Raw genomic sequence first — 24540 nt, forward strand, 5'->3', positions numbered from 1 at the left:
ACTGCCGACTTGTCGATTATCACAATTGCATATTTTCCGAGCCATTGTCGATAAAATGAAAAATGAGATTTTAATTGTGAAATTAAGTTAAAATGAACGATCCACACTAGCTAAATTAGTAGCAATAGCGAGAGAGGACAATTCCACCAGTTATCAATAGCTGCACTCTATGTTAGTGGTGTGAAATTTCCAACTCTAAAATGCTATAACACTTATTACCAGCTGGTTTACTGTTTTGCGGTCTATTGAAAACTATGAGTATGTAATTTTCTTGCAATTCACATTATTGAATAGAAGAAGATAATTTTTTGCGAGAAAGTTGAAGTTAGGGTAAAATGCACTATTCTCTGCGAAGTGGGAATAGTTTGGGTATACGCAGGGTGTTAATGGTAATAATAATATACTAACAGATGGTGATGGGCAAGCTAAGCTGCTTGGGAGTTGGCCAACTTTGTTTGCAGTGGCCAATGATATTAAACATGCTGTCGCTAAACTAGTATCAAAAGCGAGAGAGGACAATTCCGCCAAAGCAGGAGAACAATATTTTTGTTCAATTATCAATAGTTGCATACTATATTTAGGTTGCAGAAAATTTGCGGCTCTAAAATAATAATAGCAGTGACAATTTATAATTACCAACTGTTTAACGTAGCAGACATAAAACACTTGTGAGGGGCGTGTGAGTCGGGGCATTTATTTATAGTAGTTCGCTCACAGCTCACATCTTTGAATTAAATAAAAGTTTTTCAAGAATGGTGGAGCTATGGTGAAAATACCAAATTGATTTTCATAGTGAAGAAGTATACACAGGGTAATGGTAGTAATACTAGTAGGTGGTGATAACAGAGCTCACCTGCCAAAGGGTTAACAACTCCCGATGGAGGAAGTTAAACTCGAAAGGCGAGAGGGGGCAACTCCCCCAAAACATTACATGATCGGTTTTATTATTCAACCAATCGGTTCGCTTTATGAGTTAGGGAAATGAAAAACTTTGTCGCCTTAAAAAACTAATAATAGTTGGAGGAATTACTAACCCGTTTTATTAACTTCCAATTCAATTGGAATATTCCAATTATGTCTACCGCTCTCCACATCCCTATCAACCGTATCACTTTTCTGTAGAAATTGTCAAGTCTTATTTTGTAAAGTTGAATATACCTTGGTTTTTTTTTTGGGAAATAGTTAATTTTCTTTTGCGGAAAAAATTTCAAGGGTTTGGTTTGTCGCAAACGGAATCACATATGCAGAGTTCACCTCAAATATTGGTGTTGTTTTCCATGTCTCAAACTACTCCATGTTGGATGTAATTCAGCTGGAAATGTTGCCTGCCCTTGACCATCTCGCAAAATGACCAACTCTTAAAGCCATTGAGATTATACACACGAGATATAATCACTTACTATAATAACACAGACCTGTAGATCAGAGGATGGCCATATTAAAAGTTTAACCACTTGGTGTCTGCTTGTCAAGGTCTTCCTTTGACATGTTGAAAACCGGTAATTATGAAAACAAAGTTTGGTAATCCTTTAGATGTAGACCTATGCTCATCAGATATTACCAGCAAACAGCAATTGAAAAAAGGTAGGATTCCGCAATAGAATTGTCCCCACTCGAAATGGTCACGTGACCATTTCAAATTGGGACAACTCCAATTCAGATAAAGTGATTAGGGCCTGAGCTAGTGCAGACCTAATGAATTGATCGCATTGTAAATTAAGATGAGCTATTACATTGACAGGTCAGAATTTGAACATCTGGTAATCTGTTGAGGTTTAGTGTAAATAATACATTCAGCTCATAGGCTTTCAAAACAAACGACGCTGACTACCTTGATATATATACTTAAACTAGTCAATGCATTAATATTCTCAACTATACACGCCTATTGAGTTCAAGTACAAAATCACACAACCATTGCATAAATGTGGAAATTTAATGCGCTGACTGTTTACTGTATCTTATTTATTTGTCAACTATTAAGCATGTAGTGAGTTTTTTTTGTAAACAATTCAACCAGTGCATAAATTTTTGCTAATAATGCAATGGCTGTGTTGCAAGTTTAATGCAGCTGACGCATTACTGTTCAAAATTTTAATCGCTTATCAAGTTTTTATTTAGTTAACACAAGCAGTGCATAAATGCCTGAAGCCTACACCCTCACCGCATAAAAATTATAAACAGTTAATGCATAATTATCAATGCTCTCTATGCACTCATTGTGTTTATCTTAATTTAATTCACTCGGCGCTGTTAAGCGGATCACAAACGCATCATACGCATTAGCTTTATATACAAAGTGCAATGTTTAAGCATTAAGCGCATTGTAATATACTGATAGGTAATGGCAAAATACACACTGAATGCGATTTCATTGCATTGCCTGAGAATTTAATTCAATATTTAGTTCATCACAGTGCGTTTTAAAGAAGGGGATATTTTAACAAAGTGCATTGTTTTTCGGACTGCAGAAAAATATTCATCCAATGCCTAATATTATGCATTATTCAAGCAGTCACTGCACTGAATCACTCACTTTTCACACGCACTAAGTCTGACAGTTTTTACAGTGTGCCTATCAGCGAGACAACAGACTGCTAGCTATCAGCTACTACCTATGGTGTTCACATTACAAGCGGTACTAGTATATGTATCTAAATGCTGGCTAACTTTAGTAATTTACTAAGGTAGAGATCTAATTTTTGCCAGCGCATATCAGCCTAACCTTTGGTTGATACTGAAACCGCACACACTTTGTATTTGCATGAAATATTTTTCCTTTGTGTTCACTGAAGCCTTAAATATTATAGCAAATTTTATAAAAAAGATTATGTTGCTTCATAAAACGACTATGGTATAACAGATCCAAGACATAACATTTCATTTACATAGTCAAACTCTGTTTGTTGCAGCTATACACAGAATATATACAAATATTAAACTTATTTATGAAGTTGATTTACAAAACATATTTACTTTACCAAATGACACGATATTGGTGTACCCTTAGTTAGCTCTAATATTATTATACCACATTTTGTTTGTTAGCAAACAAGAATGGATCTTTGCTAAGCTACGATTTAAGAAAAGTAATTTGACGATTACTGCAGTTTCAATAACTATTACTAGAGAAATATGTCAAGTTTTGACAAGTTCCGGAACAAACCCTTTCACATGTAATTATTTGGTCCACTGATGCGCTTGTAATTTTTAAGAAGTAGGTAACATGTGTAACTGTTTAAAACTGGCAGCTAGTTTTAATAGCCTATGATTGACATTAATGCGTCTGTAAAATGTTGCTACTAGGAACTCAGACTTTCCTAAATAGTCAGTAAATATAAGGACATTCTAAACACTTGAATGATAAGTTGTGTGTTGCTTTGAAGAATGCCTAAGATGAATTATTGTATCGGCGCAATATTAATATTAGCATAATTTGCCTCAATGATGATCCATATCTAGAAGGTGCTGAACTGCTAGAAGATGCCATAGATTTAATTAATGACTTTACTCACAGATGGAAAATAAAAATTTACTTGACAAGAAACAGGAAACAGAGAGGCACAACAAACTCACACAAAAATGTGTGCCTTACATGATTCTAAGTCTATGCAGTAATTTTGGAATTTTAGTACATAGATTTTGTCTCCACATTATTATTAGTGATTGCTCAAGGTAAGATAATTCCACAATACAACTTATGCAATTGCAGTATATAGATCAATGGTCAATTACATAGAACTATTTAATTGATCTCAACACATCCTCTCAATGGCAAAATCATAACTGTTCAAACACAAAGCTATGCTTAATCTTTTATCGTGGCTTTATCATTACATCCACAATATTGCCTTCGCTATTCACGATCTGATACACAACAGTAGTTATTATGTAGTGGTAACGTCCAGCAATGTATTTTGAACATGGGTTTGGTGTGCCACAAACTTTGTCATAGTTATCACACATGCTTCGGAATTTGACAAAGCTAAGCTACCTTGCTTCTTGTATCTCCAGCTGATTTTGATGACCATAATGACATAAGCGTTAGGATTGTGACAACCATTCTGATCAGAACCCAGTAGAGACAAAATACCCCTTTAACACACTATCACTGGGGCTGTAAGAATGCATATGGCCTAAAGTGTGCTTTATGCGCCTGAGAACACTTTTGGCTACATTGATGTGGGTAAATTCAGGTTTATCTAGATACTGGGAGATCATTGATACTTTCCACCATGTCTAGTCATGCCACAGTTACAAGGTACATGAGACTTCTTTTAACTTTGCGGTATGTAATTTTGCTTGACAAACTTGATTATTATTTTCCTCAGTGGCAATTTGCAAAAGTTTTATGCAGACAAACCCAGGTAATGTTGTTTTTTATTCAATCATCCAATACTGTTAGAGTATTTGTTCAACATTTCTTTGTTGGTTGATTGGGTATTTTCTATCCTTTAATCGTTGAAGTGACTTCCTAAAAAAATAATTGAGTTGTCTTCTTTGGCCTACATTTAATTTACCTTTTTTCATGTGCCGAATACAAAAATATGTTTATCTGGTTTAACACCCATAGACAATGCCACCAACCTAAAACACTGCAATCACATAATCATCTACTCATGCATACCTCTTCGATGTTAGCCTTAAATTTGTCTGGTTCGAGAAATTTGAATAAAATTTTGTATGACAGACGGCTGCTTTGTGTCAGTCCATATAGCAATATTTTGGTTGGCGCGTTAATTTTTCATCATATAATTAATTTTTTGTAGCAATTTGGTTGTCCTATTATATTTCTTTATTGATAACTGCATTAAAATATTCTCATTTTCTGAAAATTCTGCTGCAAAATGAAGTTCTTATTGTAGCCTTTTATAACGAGAAAGAAACAGTAACATCGGTTTATGGGTGCAAAGGACTCTTCATAGTCAATGCTGTGCAATTGTTTTAAAAATCTTGTTCAACGTAACATATTTATACTGGATCTTGTCTCTATCGCTTGGTCTCAAACCATTTCTTCGGCAGAGTTGCGGAGTCCAAAGGCTTTTTTTCTATTGGTTGCTTTCCATTGGTCAGTGTGTTTACTGGTTATGTCATCATTATTTACGATTAACATAATAGTAAGCTCTATTAAAAAAGTTATGTAAGCAGTTTTATGTCAGTAAAAAGGATAACGTCCTTTAGGTGAGATGAAGTTTTGATTTTCCTATGTGGTAATTTGTAAGTTTGCTGACTTGTCTACTAACATAATATGTTGTAATATTATTGCAACATGTAATCACATTAGTGTGGTTTAGATTAAGAACATATTAGCTGTGATTTTTGGTGTTTGAGCCAGATAAAAATCTGGTAAATCCTCAAGCATTACATTTTACACATTTGATTTATCATAATATATACATAGTAAGCCAAAAACACAAACCTTGCTCATATTTGGTTTGATGTTCATGAACAATTTCAGAGCAGTAGATTTTGTGTGGTGCTGACAGCTACATAGATGAAAATGCTCACCAGGCTGAGTCACAGAAATCCAAAGAAATTTACGAAGCTTCAAGTCGGCTAATCTGCAGTGCATTATAAAAAGCGTACTGTGCCATGAGCACCGGCCTTACAATTTTGATAGGCTGTGTGTAATGCTGTGAATGTGTATTTTATTTGAATGCTGGCAAGAATGTTTTGAGTTTGTCTGCTTGTGTACATCATCTCTGTTGTCGTTGTGGATTTTGTTTTTTGTCCATATTGGTGCCAGCTAAGTTTGTTAAGAATCACGCCGGCACTGCGTGAGCTTTGTCCCTACAACAAAGAAAGTAGATCAATAACATGCTGTAGTTTTCATCTATAAAATCTTTGGTGTGTTGAAGTTAGTGTGTACTCATTCTAGAGGGTTGATAGCATAGAGAAGTGGATTATTGACAGATTTGGGTTGCTACGTATCTTTGTTTTAAGCATACAATGCACATATTTAACACCAACTTGTAGGTCTCTGGATAGTCATGTTTTGTGCAAGCTGAGAAGAGTTTCTGTACATCATCATTGTTCATGTTCTATGGGCTTGATGCCATGCCTCTATTGTCTTGATAGTAAATGCGTTATCATAGGCATCATCTAAAACTACAGCTTTCCATTTTTAATCGTATTGAATACTGTTTCTCCCAATTGGATTGTGCTCCTAGTTTTGGAAAATATGACTGTGGTACCAATTTCGATTGTGGCTAAAAATAAATTTATTTGAAAACAGGATGCTAGAAACGCATTCAGCAGAATAACTGGTGAGACTTACCTAAACTATCGAGAAACACGAATTCTGCTTCAATCCTAGCAGTGATAAGCTGATTGCTGCAGTGCCCATCAACAAATTATATGGCATGGCCGGACGACTTGTCAAAAAAATAGTTTGTATGAGTCAGGTGATTATTTGGGTACCACGGTATTTATGAAAATACATGTTATTTTTTGTTGAGGTTTTTTCATAGGTGGTATTTTTTTCAGAATCTTCATCATATTTTTCACTTGTGACTTTTGAGTATTCTAAGTGTAAAGCAAATTTGTGAAGCACGATTTTATAATTCTGTAGGATTCCAGACTGCAGTAATCTACCCCTGAGCTCATAACCTGTTTTACTGCCAGATTAAGTCGCTGATTTGGTTAATTACTTTATTTACAAAAGAAAAATAAAAAAGTCACTCAAGCCAAAAACAGAAAAATGAGGAGTACACAAAAAAATTACCCACGATAGTGTTTTATGATTTTTGTCTATGGAGTAATCCACAAATTATATTTCTTAAAAGTTGTTTTCCCAATAATTTAAATGGTTGTACAAGATACGATAACTCAACAATAAACTCATGTATGAATCGAAGGCAATATACACATGATTAGTTGATTGTATTCAACAATATGAACTGACAACACTTGTTTTTGCAAGAAATCAAAACAAAAAGTTATTCTAGTGTAAGCATTGTACATTTGAGAATAATAAGTAGCCTTTAAAAGTGTCAGCAGTGATTAATTACGATAGCTACATAGATGAAAATGCTCACCAGGCTGAGTCACAGAAATCCAAAGAAATTTACGAAGCTTCAAGTCGGCTAATCTGCAGTGCATTATAAAAAGCGTACTGTGACATGAGCACCGGCCTTACAATTTTGATAGGCTGTGTGTAATTCTGTGAATGTGTATTTTATTTGAATGCTGCCAATAATGTTTTGAATTTGTCTGCTTGTGTACATTATCTCTGTTGTCGTTGTGGATTTTGTTTTTGTCCATATTGGTGCCAGCTAAGTTTGTTAAGAATCACTCCAGCACTGTGTGAGTTTTGTCCCTACAACAAAGAAAGTAGATCAATAACATGCTGTAGTTTTCATCTATAAAATCTTTGGGGCATTGAAGTTAGTGTGTACTCATTCTAGAGGGTTGATAGCGTAGAGAAGTGGATTGTCGACAGATTTGGGTTGCTACGTAGCTTTGCTTTTAGCATACATTGCACATATTTAACGCCAACTTGTCGATCTCTGGATAGTCATGTTTTGTGCAAGCTGAGAAGAGTTTCTGTACATCATCATTATTCAAGCGCTAAGGGCTTGATGTCGTGCCTCTATCATTTTGATAGTACATGGCTATTATAGGCATCTTCTAAAAAATACAGCTGTCCTTTTTTTAAGTCATATTGATTACTGTGTTTCCCAAATGGATTGTGCTCCTAGTTTTAGAAAATATGGCTGTGGCACCAATTTCGATTGTGGCTAAAAATAAATTTATTGGAAAACTAGACACAGTAACACACTCTGTAGAATAACTGGTGAAACTTAGCTAAACTATCGAGAAAAATGAATTCTGTTTCACTCCTAGCAGTGATGAGCTGATTGCTGCAGGGCCGATCAACAACTTCTATGACATGATTGGCCAACTTAAAATGTGAACTGTTTGTTATAACAATGATTGGTAGACTTTACAATCTGTTTGAATTCTCCTGTATGTACTAATAGTTGGCATTACAAATCATTACAAGTGTCAACCTTTCTGGTTTTATGTGTAATCAAGACAAACGAAACAATTTGGACAAGTAAACATATTTCGATTTGCTTGTATATCTTTTTTCTCCTTTTAGCTGAGCTGTTGTAGCATTTCGTATGTTGTTCTACAGTGTTTATGATGGTAGTTGGGTTGAGTTGTGTGTTGTCTATGAGTGATATGTGCTGCCAAAACTGCGCTTGAAGCAGTCCACAAATGTTAAAAGCAGATTTTAACTCTGAGGGCGTTGTTATTCTGTTTAGCTGCATGCAGAGTACTACATATGATTTATACAAGTCAGGCAATATTTTGAGTAACATAGGAATTATAAAATTATCTGTTATCATATTTTTGTCGGATTTTCTCTATATGTTTTCTTTTTAAGATCTTCACCTTTTTTACTTGTGACTTTTGAGTATTTTGTGTGTAAAGCTAATTTGCGAAGCACAATTGCATAATTCTGTAGGATTCCAGACTGCAGTAATCTTCTCCTGAGCCCATAACCTGTTGAACCGCCAGAGGAACCCACTGATTTGGTTAATTACTTCATTCACAAAAGAAAAATAAAAATGTCACTCAAGCCAGAAACTGAAAAACCAAGAAGTACACAAAAACTTACACACAATTGTGTTACATGCTTTTTGTTTATGAAGTAATCGACAAATTATATTTCTGTTATGTTGTCCTCACAATAATTTAAATGGTTGTACAAGATATGGTAACTCAACAATAAACACATGTATGAATTGATTGTATTATAGACAGGATTAGATGATTTTATTCATAATTATGAACTGATAACTTTTGTTTTTGCCAGCAATTAAAGAAAAACAAATTACTCTAGTGTAAGCATTGTACATGTGAAACAAATAAGTAGCATTTGAGAGCATCAGCATTGATTAATTATGAGTTGTTAAGTTTATAAAGTATTTAAATCTTTGTTTCTCATTAAAAAATTCAAAGTTTATTTTCAGCAATTTACTAAATTCAACTATGAGCTCATTTGAATTACGCGGACCAACATTCAATAGATCTATTTTCTCTGGTATGTACACCTGTTCTTCAAAGCTTTTATTTTACCGCAGTGATAAAGCAATGAAAACCTAATTTTTTCAACATTTGAGGAAGATGCTTGTAAATTAATTTTTCAATATTTCACTTATATGCTCAGCAGCCTAACATAAATTTATGTATTATTTTTAAACAGCGAAAGCTGTATTGTATTTTATACAACAAACAGAATTGTAAGCTGATTGTGGTATTGAAAAGTTTCCAAAATTTGAAAGATAATTATTTATTTTAGTATATAATACATGAGGAGTTTTTTGAGATTCTTTTGTTTTTTGATTGAGATTCCAGCATTGTTGGTAGCCCCAACTGGTCAAGCGTTCTTGTGCAGTCATATTGATATACAGCTGTAATGTTGTTCTGGATACATTAAAGTGTGCCGCTGCACCTCGAACAGACATTTTACCATCCTTCACCTGTTCTGCTGCTTTGGATAGTCCTTCTTTATCCACAACCCTATCGGTTTTCCTCTTATACAGTCTGCCCATAATTTACTAAAAAATAATTAAGAGCAATCATCTAAAACTAAAGTTTGTTGCTTAGAAAAATAATTTATAAAGTGCAAAGTGAGAGTTGAGCCACTAAAGTGAGGGTTGGGCCAATGGCCCAACTCTCCCATTTCAGATGACCCAACTCTCACCATTTCCAGTTTTAAATTTTGACATGAAATATTGAGAATTCAGAACAAAGCATGGTTAATTTTTTAATCTGAAAAGATACAATATTGTTACATGCATCCACAAATAAGAATGTTAACAACATAATAATACAACTTTTGGTGAAATTTTGTTACATTTTTCAACTTGCTAAATTTACTTTTAGTATGAAATTTTAAAGTTTCGTTGATTCTACAGCTTACCTTTGTCATTCAAGCTTGGCCAACATAGAAGAAAGGAAGTGACATCATACCTATTAAAATACTTTGTAAACAAAGCCATGTGGTTGTTCATTCATTGTAAACAGCCCCTGGCCCAACCCTCCCACTGACCCAACCCTCACCAGTCTCCCCTATGAAACCCGATAATTTTGCGTACAGATAACATCTAAAGATCTTATAATCTGATTGCATCTTGTTGAATTGCTTATCAATATGCTAAATTTGAATAGATTTTCACTCTTACAAGTACATTTGACAGCATTGTATAAAATCTCATTGAACTGATGCATTATGTTTCCTACAGCTTGCAGCAAAGACTGTCTTTTTATGCTCAATAAGATTTGGGTTATGAGCTCATATTCATCTCAAGCCCAGTTTAGATATTAGCCTTGAGGTTAACAAATGGTGAGTTACAATTCAGCAAATTTAGAGGATAAAGATTAATAATACATAAATATTTAAAGAGTATATAAATTATAAAAAGGTCCATCACGGTAAGACAATATCAGGGTTGTTATAAGGCACGGATGCTCGGAAAAGGCTAGTAATATGTAACAAGCACTATCCTGAAAGACGTAAAATTACTTGCAGCAACGTGTTTTTAAACAAAGGAAAGCTGTTTACTTCCTGTCTATAATCAATTCATGACTATCAGCAGAACAAGAGACTGCTAGCTATGAGTGGCTAACTGTGCTGGTCACATTACAATCAGTACTAATATAATTATGTATCCAGATGCTGGGCAACTTTAGTAAATTACTAAGCTAGAGATGTAAACTTTGCAAACACATATCAGCCTAACTTTTGGGTGATACTGAAACCGCAAACAATTTGTATTTGCATGAAAAAAAATTTCTTTGTGTCCACTGAAGCCTTTAATATTATAGCAAATTTTATAAAAAAATTATGTTGCTTCATAAAACGACTATGGTATAACAGATCCAAGACATAACATTTCATTTACATAGTCAAACTCTTTTTGTAGCAGCTATACGCAGAATATATACAAATATTAAACTTATTTATGAAGTTGATTTACAAAACATATTTACTTTACCAAATGACACGTTATTGGTGTATCCTTAGTTAGCTCTAATATTATTATACCATATTTTGTTTGTTAGCAAACAAGAATGGATCTTTGCTAAGCTACGATTTAAGAAAAGTAATTTGACGATTACTGCAGTTTCAATAACTATTACCAGAGAAATATGTCAAGTTTTGGCAAATTCCGGAACAAACCCTTTTACATGTAATTATTTGGTCCACTGATGCCCTTGCAATTGTTAAGAAGTAGGTAACATGTGTATCTGTTTAAAACTGGCAGCTAGTTTTAATAGCCTATGATTGACATTAATGCGTCTGTAAAATGTTGCTACTAGGAACTCAGACTTTCCTAAATAGTCTGTAAATATAAGGACATTCTAAACACTTGAATGACAAGTTTTGTGTTGCTTTGAAGAATGCCTAAAATGAATTATTGTATCGGCGCAATATTAGTATTAGCATAATTTGCCTCAATGATGATCCATATCTAGAAGGTGCTGAACTGCTAGAAGATGCCATAGATTTAATTAATGACTTTATTCACTGATGGAAAATAAAAATTTACTTGACAAGAAACAGGAAACAGAGAGGCACAACAAACTCACACAAAAATGTGTGCCTTACATGATTCTAAGTCTATGCAGTAATTTTGGATTTTTAGTACATAGATTTTGTCTCCACATTATTATTAGTGATTGCTCAAGGTAAGATATTTCCACAATACAACTTATGCAATTGCAGTATATAGATCAATGGTCAATTACATAGAACTATTTAATTGATCTCAACACATCCTCTCAATGGCAAAATCATAACTGTTCAAGCACAAAGCTATGTTTAATCTTTTATTGTAGCTTCATCATTACATCCACAATATTGCCTTCGCTATTCACGTACTGATACACAACAATAGTTTTTTTATGTAGTGGTAACATGCAGCAATGTATTTTGAACATGGTTTTGGGGTGCCACAAACCTTTGTCATAGTTATCAAACATGCTTCGGAATTTGACAAAGCTAAGCTAGCTTGCTTCTTGTATCTCCAGCTGACTTTGATGACCATAATGACATAAGCGTTAGGATTGTGACAACCATTCTGATCAGAACCCAGTAGAGTCAAAATACCCCTTTAACACACTATCACTGGGGCTGTAAGAATTCATATGGCCTAAAGTGCGCTTTATGCGCCTGAGAACACTTTTGGCTACATTGATGTGGGTAAATTCAGGTTTATCTAGATACTGGGAGAGCTTTGATACTTTCCACCATGTCTAGTCATGCCACAGTTACAAGGTACATGAGACTTCTTTTAACTTTGCGGTACGTAATTTTGCTTGACAAACTTGATTATTATTATGTCAAGATCCCATGCACTATGCACGAGTTAAAATAAGGCCTGGCTAAAAGCTTTTTTGAGAAATAACTGTATACTGTTTTTTTTAGAAAATATTCAAATAGTAGCCACTAATGGCGTAATAACAAAAATACGAAGGATCCACTGGTACTTCATATTATGACAAATTACTATTCTGCATACCAAACCTTTAACTGTAATATTTTATTATCTTTTAGCCAGTAGACTAAAGTTTGTTTACTTTCTCACTAATCCAACAAACACCAACTCCACTCCTAACAGAGACAGTAAAGATGGCTGAAATATCTGCTCATTCAGTCGGAGACAAATACACAAGATCATGTGACAGAGATCATATCAATCCTCTCACAAGACAGTTCAGTATATTCAGTGTTGCTCTCACTCGTATAGAGCTGAGACAAGTATAGAAGTCTATGGGCATGGTTAGTACAAAATTGTTAGGTTTTTGCATACAAGGCTTCAAGCTATCTACTATTTAGTATATTATATAGTAAATTTTAAACCACTTGTGATTATTTGCATCATGTTTTGTCGGAGGTTTTTAGTTCATAACTGATTTACTGGAAAATCAACTCCTAAAAAGAGTAGAAAAAGTTTTACTTAAATGTAAATTACATGCAACATGTTGTTAAAATAATTTTAGACACTATATTAACAATAATACATGGCTTAATGGAACTATCTCTAAACATATTTTTAGAAAATAAACTAGATAACAATACACTTATGCTACCGATAGCAAAGCTAAACAATGTGTGAACAAATATTCAACTGAAAAACAGAAAATGGTAGTGTATTGGTTTTGTAATGGCCATTGAGCTTGTCTAGAAAAGAATAAACAAACATCAATGGATACAAACTTGTTAGAAGTTTGATAAGTTCATAGAAACACACTCTGTTTTATGGTCGACCAATAATTTTTACGTCATTCTAATAAAAGTAAAAATACTGAAAAGTCAAGTTTTTTTGGAATTCATTAGCTAGAAAACTGCGTCGTTGTTCCAACCGTGGTACAATACAGATGGTAGCCAAAAAGACTGAGTAGGCATTCATTGCTTTGAATTTTTAACCCTTTCTCCGCCAACCATGTACAAATTTGGTTATCTGCCAAGTGCCGGGCATGTTACCGAAAATTGCCGATATTGCTTCATGATATGTAAACAGTAATTTCTCCAATTTCAATATATATCTAGAATATTTTTGTTACATATTTTATTGTGCCAAATTTTTAACCAACATTGCGATGCAAAAATTCATTGTGTCTATACTTAATGCAATGATAAAGCTTTGTGAAGCAACGAGCGATGCGAAGCTAAAACGATTCTCCATAATGTTCCTTACACTCACAAAACTATTACATTCACCACTGTCAAATACAGTGCTGCGGCTTTAATTACCTGTATAATCACGAAAATCTGAATCCGAAATGATTATAATGTCATCAAAATACCTAATTACCTGTTTTCTGACTTGTGTGGTAATTTATGAACTCACAAGAAAAATTGTCGTTTTTACATAGGAAATTCTCAAGCAAAAGTTTGAAATTTCTTCATTATTTTAAGCTAATTTAAAAGACAAATCTTCGGACAACATTGTCAATTTCATAAAAGTCCTAAAGACCGTAGGTTATGTTGTTTACGAATAATAAGATTAGATGAATACGCAAATGCTGGGAATGTCGCAAAAAAGCGTCTATGGCAGCAGTCCCACAAAAATGCATTTTTGCGTTTACGGCAGTGGAAGGGTTTAATGAGTCAATCAAGAAAACTGTGGTCTTTTCCAACAATCGTAGTCCCTATAAAATACAAGCACTGTATTGCTTCATTGTTCTTGTTATGTTTTGTTGGTTCCAGTAATAGTGCACAAAGATTATGTAGATAATACTACAATTCATATAGCCTGAGTCTAAGAGTAGGTGGTCAGGTACTCTTCCAGGCAGAAATTATTTTGCAAGGGATACATTGAATGTAAAGGTTGTGGGGGCATTTTGGAAAAAAGTTTGGACTGGGAATCAAATAAACTTGTATTGTAACAGTATTTACTAGTCTTTGCTAATGATGTCATCACATCAGTGCAGGTACACAGCTACTCATGCTGAAAGTTCAAATGAACCTGGATTGCACATTCTTTTCTTATTATAAAATGATAATTTGGTACAATTGAGAGTGAAGATAGCTCAGAGCCAAACATCGCATAGAAAAACATGTACAGTAATTGCCACAGCTAAAGAACCACTGAAAAGACTACTATAAAACTTTATTCACAATATTTAAACGTTGAATAAATTGTTTTTCAGTCAGAACAAATGTTGAGTCAGTAGTCTAGCTACATTAGAAGATGGTACAAAAATTAATTATAAGTAAATTACTGAATTTGTATTACATGTGGCATTTGTAATTGTTGTATGAATAATGGCTTTCTAATTCTAGGGAAGTGGATTAGTAAGCAATTTGTGGTTTTTAACAATAAACCAATCAGCAAAGAGTGAATGTTGGAGGTTCAAAAAAAAAGATTCCACAATTCCGGTTCCAAACTCAGGATATTCAACTTACCAGCCAAAACTCTCTCACTTCAGCTAATCATCAACTTTTCAAAACAGCAGAATAGTTGTGTTGACTTTGATATGCAGACTTTCTGTGCTTTGTGTGTGCTCCTCCCAATCTCTCATAACACAAGAGTAGCTTCCAGGGTACTACAGTTATAATGAAAAGCAGGCACCATAGAGTGTCTTCGGTTTAGCGCATGCCTGGTTCATCTTTTTAAAAAGATTTGTGGCTTGGAATTCTAGTCCGAGCTGACGTAGAAGCCCATGTGATGGAGACTGAAGACTGAATTAAAAACTGATACTATGAGATTTTTCAGCAGTTCCTGATAACAATGAGGGAATTGAGTGGTTTGATAGCTCAATGATCTTTTATAGAAGTATCTTTAAGTTGAGTGATGACTCGAATTGCTGTCTATGACTTGTACTATCGATGTACTAAATTTACAAGCAAAATAATTAGATTTAGTTGTAGAGATATATTTTTAAGCAGAGTGCGAAACTATATAACTCTCTGCTGACTTTCATTATTGCTATATTCATAGCTGCTTTTCAAATAATTTATATCATAGTATGCATGTGCATGTGTGCGTGTGTGCCTGTATGCATGTGTGCGTGTGTGCATGTGTGCGTGTCTGTGTATCCTAGTGTACTTTATATCTTAGTGTATGTGTACAAAGAGTTATACTTGTTTAATATACTAGCCCACTAAAACTATTCCGCTAACAATGAGCATTTTTCTCTGGTTCTCCTGTTTTAATTGTACATTAGTAAACATGGTTTTAGTTTCTCAATTTATGGTAACTTTTTATTAGTAACCAGATAAGTCATAATTATATTATTGCAGAACTTCCACAGCTGGACAATTTGAAAGCAGATGAGACAACATCTACCTCAATTGTAATTTCTTTCTTACCATGGAATCAAATCATCACTGGAAGTTTACCGCCTGATCAGTGAGTTTTCATCTTATCTAGCAATATGTAACTAGTGTGTGAAACTCATAAGTAATTTCCAACTTTTTTTTCAAATTCTCCAAACATTTTATTGATTTATCCTGTAGGTATCCATAAATGTTGAGACTGTTTGCTACTAAATGATAGCATCGGTATAGTTATTACAGATGCTTTAATAGCCTGAAAACATGGCTATAATTTTATTGGAAGTTTTTAATACTTAAAGTTTAAACAGTTTGATCAACAAACTTGATCAAACTTTGATCACTTTAAAGAAAAAAGTAGACTAGTAACATGGTCCAATGGTCCATGGTTTTTTTTTCATATGAATTCAGTAAATATAATATTTAATTAATGACATGTACATGTAGGTCAAGTCGGCATACTAAGGATACTCTAGCTTTTGCTTAGGTCTCTTTAGTAAGCCTAGTAAAAAATTCTGTTATGCCAGTAACTGTTTTTTCGTAAAATTTCAGATATACTGTAGAAGTAAGTGATTCCGGTGACAGTCAAACTGTCACTCATACTGAAGACCCACAGACGCTGATCGTGACATTCAATGGACTACAACCTGGAAATTTATACACATTCACCATCTCATGTTATGTACAAGGAGACAAATGTCCTGGAGATTCCCTCCCTATTTCTGTTCATACAGCCTGCATAGGTTAGTTAAAGTGATAGAACTAGGAATATATGACTTTATAGTACCAGGAGACTGAGAATATTCTCAGAGATAACCTAGTTGTCATTACTTTTAAACCAAACGTACAACAATACGTTCAAATCACATGACTGGAGACTGCTTGCTATGAGACTAATATTTTGTTTATGGTTGTCCTATGATTATGGTTATTTTATTTGATGTCATCAAAATATAATCACATAACTCATAACTTATAATATCTTACAATAAAATTTGGCAAAATAGTTTAAAATCATTTATTGTTCTATTTATGCTAATGTATTCACACCTACTATTATCTGGTCATCGAATAAGCCTAAAACCCAAAATTATCTTTAAACATATTTCACTATTTAAATTGTTTTGCGTTTTGAGTTAAAAATTGATTTATATATATTTCTCAATGTTGTTGTGTCAATCCAGCAATAGGTATTAGAAATTTGGAATTAAAAAAATCTGCGTCGCGGAAGATTTGAACTGAAACCCTCTGGTTCACCAGACTGGCGCCTTACTAGTCGTCAGTCACACAAACTTAATGAATTCATTATATGTCGCTATATTGGAGCAAATGCGATACCGTTTTCCAATGCGTCACAAAGTTATGGTGTCTAGTCATGAGAACTGGTAGCTCTTATTAGTATGCTTACTCATATTGTCAATTGGCAATGTGCCAGGCTAATAGCAAGTGGCAGGCAACTCTCATTAAATTTCATTATTTATAAGCTGTTTTTCAATACTCGGTCAATGCGGATAGCACAGCTAGTTATAGCATAAAGGAAACATCAACTGGTCAAATTATTGCAATTTTAAAAACTTGAGATAAAAAAAATATATAGTACAAACCTTAGAAACAACTTTATTTTAAATCTTATTTTGAATTGTGCTCTTTAGCGGGCTTGCTTTTACTAATACAAACAAATGTGTTTTAATCAAAGTTAGATCTATCATATAATTTGAAGTCATTTTCTAGGTTTTAGCACCTGAAACTCCTGGGACAATTTCATTCCTATTCATCACAATTCAGCAGAGATGGAAATATACTGCATCATGGGAAGTAAGAGATAATATTCATCGAATCTATTTAATAACCATTTGAAAATCATGGCAAATGTAGAAGCTTTGGTTGTACATTTTATATTTTTTGGTATTGCTTATAACTATGGTTTTATGTACTGTAGTTTAAAATATGAGTTTCTCATATTTTAGTTTTCTCGCAAACACACCAAAGGTAGATCAATAGTTGACTGTAAAATATCAAACCCATAAATTGTAATCTGGTATTTATTATGGTATACCAAAAATAGGTTTCCACCTATTGAACCATCTCAGAGTATTTTAGCATTGCTAAGTTATCAACTTATGCAAAGGGTTAATAGAGTACAAATCTCTATCAAACGTGGCATTTTTTGGCAGACCAATGTACCTTAAGTTCAACAGAGATTGGTATGTTTTTGGACAGCTTTGTTATAAACCAGTGATGTTGTTGCTGGGTAAATTTTTCAAATAGTTTGTTTCATTTTCTATGCTGCTATTTAGGCTGCCAGTAAAACCAACTGTTACAACGTCTTGGATTACCGATACAAAATAAATGGAGGTTCCTTATCAGCTAAACAGAGTTATAGAACTGCAGTGTTCTATTTGGATGGAAATGAAAGGTTTGAGTTCAGCGTTAGAGCCTTCAACTCTGCTGGTTCATCTGAATTTAGAAACAAAAGTGGAACATCAGGACCTCTTAGTAAGCTTATTATCTACTGGTCAGTTTAAACTGAGATATCTATGTACATAACATTTTTTTGGTTGAAGAAGACCTAATTTAGTAATTGAATTAGTTATTAAAATGTTATGAAATTCGTTTCAGTTCTTCCTTAGGTTTTTTGTTGATGCAGTATAAAAATGATATCCTGGACTCAAAGTTTTCTACTTTTGTATGCAGATCCTCAGTTTAAATCTAATCAGCCAACACTAACAGCATAAAGTCCCTACAGCGTAAATTTTTCCAGAACATCACCAGAGTTTCCTGGAGGCACCATTACTCAGTATCAGGTAAAAATGTTGTCTATTGGATTATTCAATAAATCTGTCAACATTGTACTGAGTTCTTTCATTTGGATCATTAACGGATCATTTACAACGTTCATCACAGGTATACTTTGTTGTCTCAAAATGTATATAAAAAATTTAATAAGAAGAATTTCAGGTATCATAGAATAACAAAGTGTTTTTTTTATTTTGAACTGCTAAGGCAAAACGTGAATACATTGTTTTTAAAATCATGTTTACAAAAAGTAGGTTTTTTTTGCAAAGTTATTGTGAAATCCTGTTCACAAAAATCTTTTTAAAACATACTGTCCTCATGAATGGCAGCTTTTCCTAGCTACAGCAACTAAAGATATTACATTTGTTTAGCTCTTTCTCAGAGTACACAACCACTATTATTATAGCAATGCTAATATGTTCTTAAAAACAAACTATTCAAACTATCAGGATGTTATTTAAACTATTCCTCGAACTGTGTGTGAAGAATTTCCTATAGCTTTAACCTATGAATAAGGTCATCAATAAGCTGACATTGAAATCTATCACTCTTAATGCAAAGCAGAGATTAGACTCAACTAGAAAGATTAGTCTTCACATTTTTAACTGGCTGCTACCAAGGTATTTGACGTTACTAAAGCCATTATTGTGCTTGTTTGGAGGTGTAAAATCTGCAATATCATATGTAATTTGTTATAAAATATCACTACCACTTTTTCATTACTGGCAACCTTGCTAGCAGAATATTTTCTGTTACTTCAGATCTTCACATCTTTGGTTCGAGATGTAAAAATTGTCGTTACAATATCATTTTAAGTACAATACTAAAAGATCTCTCTAGTAATAAACAGTATTCAGTTCTTTGTTGGTCTAGAAAGTCGGATTTTGTCCAAAACTACCAAAAGATATAATGCAAACATCTTATGCATCTAGAGCGTGCTGTGGAAATTTAGGTTAAAAACATCACGTAAACTAGGATTGCCCTCATACTCTTTTTGCAATTGATTTGATAGCTCTCCATTAGTATAGGATAATTATTATAGTATAAAATTATTATTATGTCCTGACAGTATAAGTGTACAGTGGTAGCTGGATAGATGTTGGAGACACTAACCAAATACCCATATGTGGATATCAACCATATACCTCTACAGAGTGTCAACTTAGAGCTAAGAACACTGCAGGATGGGGATACTCCAACAAGAAGACAGTATACACCTTGTGCACTGGTATGTAGCTAGACCTCAGGCATTGCTAAACTGGTTCTTTATAAAGTATGTAATATGTGCAACAATACGTAGCTAGAAAATAGAGTTGATACTAGCTAGAGTCATGGAAATGGTTCACAATACTGTTGACATCTAAGCTTATGCTAGAATGCCCAAAGTAGTACTGTAGATTTGGAGTATAGACTAGTAATAGTTTAGTGGCATTAGTTAGTCATTTCACCTTCATTATATTTTATTCCCCTTTAGGTACAAACAGCAAATGGTATTGATATGATTCACATTACTGATTGTAAATGTAGATTAACGAAGCGATACAATTATTGTTGTCAGCTCCTTTGTTAACAGAAAGCTTGAAAGTTTACTAAAGTATTTATGGAAAAAAATTGTTAATTTATATCAATTCAGTCTATATAATTAGCTTGAAATCAAGTCAAATGTTAAAAATTTGTTACAATTCTATGAGTGTTGCGTGTTACCCACAGAGTTATAAAGTGTTTAACATTTCCAACAACAAGTGTAAAATCAGTTGAGTGCATATTTTTATTGTAAATGGTAAAACTAGTGATTTAATGGGTAGAAAGATAACATCACTCACAATGGTAATAGATATCTACAACAGATGGTAATAGATATCTACAACAGAACCTAACACAACTTGTCACAGCTTCCCTGATCAAATCATGTAATCGTTGTCAAGAGTTAGTAAGTTACTCCAAAAAATTTCTTAAACTCGAAAACAATGCGATAATGTTAATTTTATTTCAAACTTTCAGTTAGATAGACGTTTTTTTTCAATTTCATACTAAACTAGTATCAAATATTGTTGTGTTTTCGAACTTATTAAAATATCCTCACCTCCATAATTCTTTTTTCTAGACCCTCAATTTATCAATCCTCTCACAGCTTCAGAGGAATATGAACCCGTCAAGAAAAGAAGAAAAATCACAGTGTCAGTTCCGGTATGATGATGAAACAACAGCTTATAAAAAACAAAGTTGCCTATATGCTGCACAATAAACTAATCGGATTAAATAATACATATCTTACTGCTCTAATAGCTGTTGAAATGCCTAAATTTAACCTAAATAAATGCTTACACATGCATCTCGAGCTTTTTGCGTATAATAGTGCATTTAAAAGGATGGAGAAGCATGATTGTAGTAGCCCTTCTGAATAAATACATTAATATTTTCTGCTCTAACAGCTATTTGATTGCCTAACCTATGCTAATATGCAATTGGTATTATAGCAATTGGTATTATAGCGATTTTTATTATAGCGGTTAGTATTATAAAATTATTACTAGCTAATTTATAATTACTTTCACCGCACATAGAGCCTGAGGTTGAAAATATAGGCCTATATATCTGTTCTAATCTATAGGTCAATTTACAATTAAAATGGTATGAATAAACTTTAAATGGTTTTAAATAAAATATTTAGAATGAAGACACTTCGGAAATCTCCTCTTATGACAAAAATATATAAATTAAATCAGAGTTATTGCACTCACTAATCTAAAACTCTGAAAAAAAACAGAAATTTTGATGCAAAATCTAGCATCCCCATGCAAGAAAAGGCAAAAAATTGATGTTGCCTGTATAAATCATTTCTATGCAGAGTAGAGATAGCCATAGTTATCAACTTCAAAATGGAAAAAACATTAGGAAAAAATAGAATTTTTACAATCTGCTATTTTACATCATGATGAGGGCATTAAACTTATGTTTAACATTGAACCTAGATATATAGTCTGTATGTTTTCATAGCATGTTAGAGACTATTGGATAATAACTATTGGCTGATGAGCTAAAGATCATTTATATAGTGAATGAAACCTGCCTTCTATATATTTATTTTGTAATATCCATAACTTGTTTGGGTATAAAAGTCTAATGAGCTGTGAATATTCTAAACAATGAATGACACTTCTAATCTATTACTTCAGCCAATCATATCTCACTGCAAGTCTCTGAATCCTCTGGAGTACAAGATTCCTGGGAATAACTACTCTATAAATAAAACTATCAGAGACCTGAACACACTGACACTCTATAATGTCACCATCAAAGCTACTAACAACGAAAACTTTAGTCAAAAAATGTATATCATTATCAGGACAGGGGAACTAGGTGAGTTGATTAACTTTTAATAATAAAAAGCATATATGTAACCATATTGTACTATTGTTGTGCTGACGCTAATTAAAAAAAAATTAAGTTGTTTATGATGCCTAGAAACATACATGTAGATTAAACCAATTACTATATTGTTTTGCTAATACATTTAGACAATTGCTTGTTTTTAAAGACAAATCTTTAAAAAGCATTTGGAAAACATTGTCTTTCATAAACAAATGCTCAATCTGGATGATAATCTCTCATTTGACTTTTGGTAAAGAACCCTGGAGTGAACCAAGGATAACAAACACATACTCTCTGGATAAAAATTGTGTGATTGCTGAGTGGGAAGAGCTTCTACAAGCTAATGGAGTAATTGTGGAGTATGGGGTAAGTTTTGAACAATTTTCTAGTTAGCAACTACTCAAGTCTAGTTATAATAAGTTACATATTCATATAAATAGTAAAGATAGATTGAGCTAAATATAAAATGTGAAGTATAAAAAATTGACACACATTGAAAAGTAGAAAAAATTCATCAGGCTGCAGATATCAACAGATGATTGCGTTGAGATCTACAGCTTAATGATTGCACAAGCAAGAAACTGGCAGTGGCTGACAAAATATATGTACACTATCTAACCCTCTACTAATTCAAAAATGTATATACATACATGTATATGTAGATGCTCTATACATATACATAAATGTATATACAGTAGATACTCTTATAACATATCCCTCCTGTAACGTAAATTTTAAATGACCCAACTACTTTATGCAAAGTTTTTGATTCATACTACGAAAACAATTCCATATAATCTAAAGCATCAAATCAGGCAAGTTTTTGAATTTGGATTGAATGGTGGCCTGTCTTGCTGCACTTTCAAAAAAAGAAGCGCGCATAGCATGTTATCTTGTATATAAACAACTTCTATGACATTATGATTCATTGTGATGCATTGCCTAATGCATCGATAAAACAGAGAATAGGCTAGTTGCTCAATTGTTCATAAATACTTGAAGACAATCAATTGGTGCATGTGTTACAGCGTCAGTCTACCAATGTTAACATCATGAATTGGTATAATGTTGAGAGTTCTATTTTATCTCAACTTTGATCCCTGTATACAAATAAACTACAAACAGGTAGCGTCGTGGTTATTACAGTAAATTATTAGTTTTACATTGCAGAAAAGACTAAATTTTAGAAAAAATAAGCAAATCATTGTTATGAGCGTTAAAAATCTGTGCTTTTCATCAACTTGTTGTAAACTTACTGAAACCATGGTCTATAAAACCAGAGAGAAAAAATGAAAAAAAAATTGTTGATGCCCCCAATAGTACTGTGTGTACAGTGCAGCAAACAAATAAACAAGTTGCGTCTAGTTGTCTAGTCTAGTTGTTCATTTTTTATGGCCAAAGGGGTGAGTTTGTAAAGATCTTGTAACAGTTTATGCAATTTACATGTATTTTACTGTTTTTAAAATGTAGAATCTCTATGACGGAAAGTTTTCTGGAACAAAATCTTTACGTTGTAAGAGTGACTACTCTGTCTATATTTTAAAATATTTATATACATATGTATATTGGTTATGAGATCGACTTTTGGCTTATGGCAATACTCTGTATTCTTCAGTATCGCTGCACAAGAAATGGAACAGCACGTCAAGAGTGGATGACTACTGAACTGAACTCTTTAAAAGTCTGTGGATATGAGCCAGGAGACCTTGTGAATTGTTCAGTTCGAACGGCTACTGTTATAGGATATAAACCAGAAAAAGATCTATATATAAATGTTCAATGTGGCGGTAAGTATACGCTTATGACCAAGTTATACAGATGATAAAATTGTAGTGTAAAGTAGGTGTCAACTATTATTTTGTGTCAACTTCACGGCAAAGCTAATTCTCATTGTACGTAATAATTCTATGTTGTTTTATCAGATCCATCTCCTCCATTTTTTGTTCTTCATTCCGATGGTACTTCAGAAAATACAGCTACAGTCGATATCTATTTGCGAGTAAGTATCTATTATATGTTACAGAATCACTTGATCAATTTATTAAATTATTATTAAATTTTAACATTAAACACATTGATGTTTACATTGTGAAATTAGTTGTTTGCTCCATAGAAAAGTTTCATTTGTAGTTAAAATTTGTCTAATTTTTGATAAATGTTTGTTGGTATAAGTTATGTATGATTAAGTTTTAATAACTCTTTAACTGTATCTGTTTTTATATGTTTTTAGATGTAAAAAAACTCAACAAGAATATTGACTGTTTTATAAGAGCAATTTCCGTAAACGCGTGTGTTTCTACAATGTTTGTAGGAATCTGCTCACATGTGTCATTCTATCAAGTCTTATTCAATCACCATAACATATGCTGATGGAAAACATTTTTTTCTATCACTATTGAGATAGCTGCTAACATCACAGTGCCGGGTGCTCTTCCATTTACCAACTACTCAATCATGATAGAAGTCACTGATGATGGTGACCTGAAAAGTTTAGCAACACTTTCATTCACCACAGCTGAAACTATTAAGTAGTGTGGTAATATAAAACATCTGTATATTTTTTCAGTAACTAAAAA

Source organism: Watersipora subatra, chromosome 9 (genome assembly GCF_963576615.1).
Source record: "Watersipora subatra chromosome 9, tzWatSuba1.1, whole genome shotgun sequence".
NCBI classification, from domain to species: Eukaryota; Metazoa; Bryozoa; class Gymnolaemata; order Cheilostomatida; family Watersiporidae; genus Watersipora; species Watersipora subatra.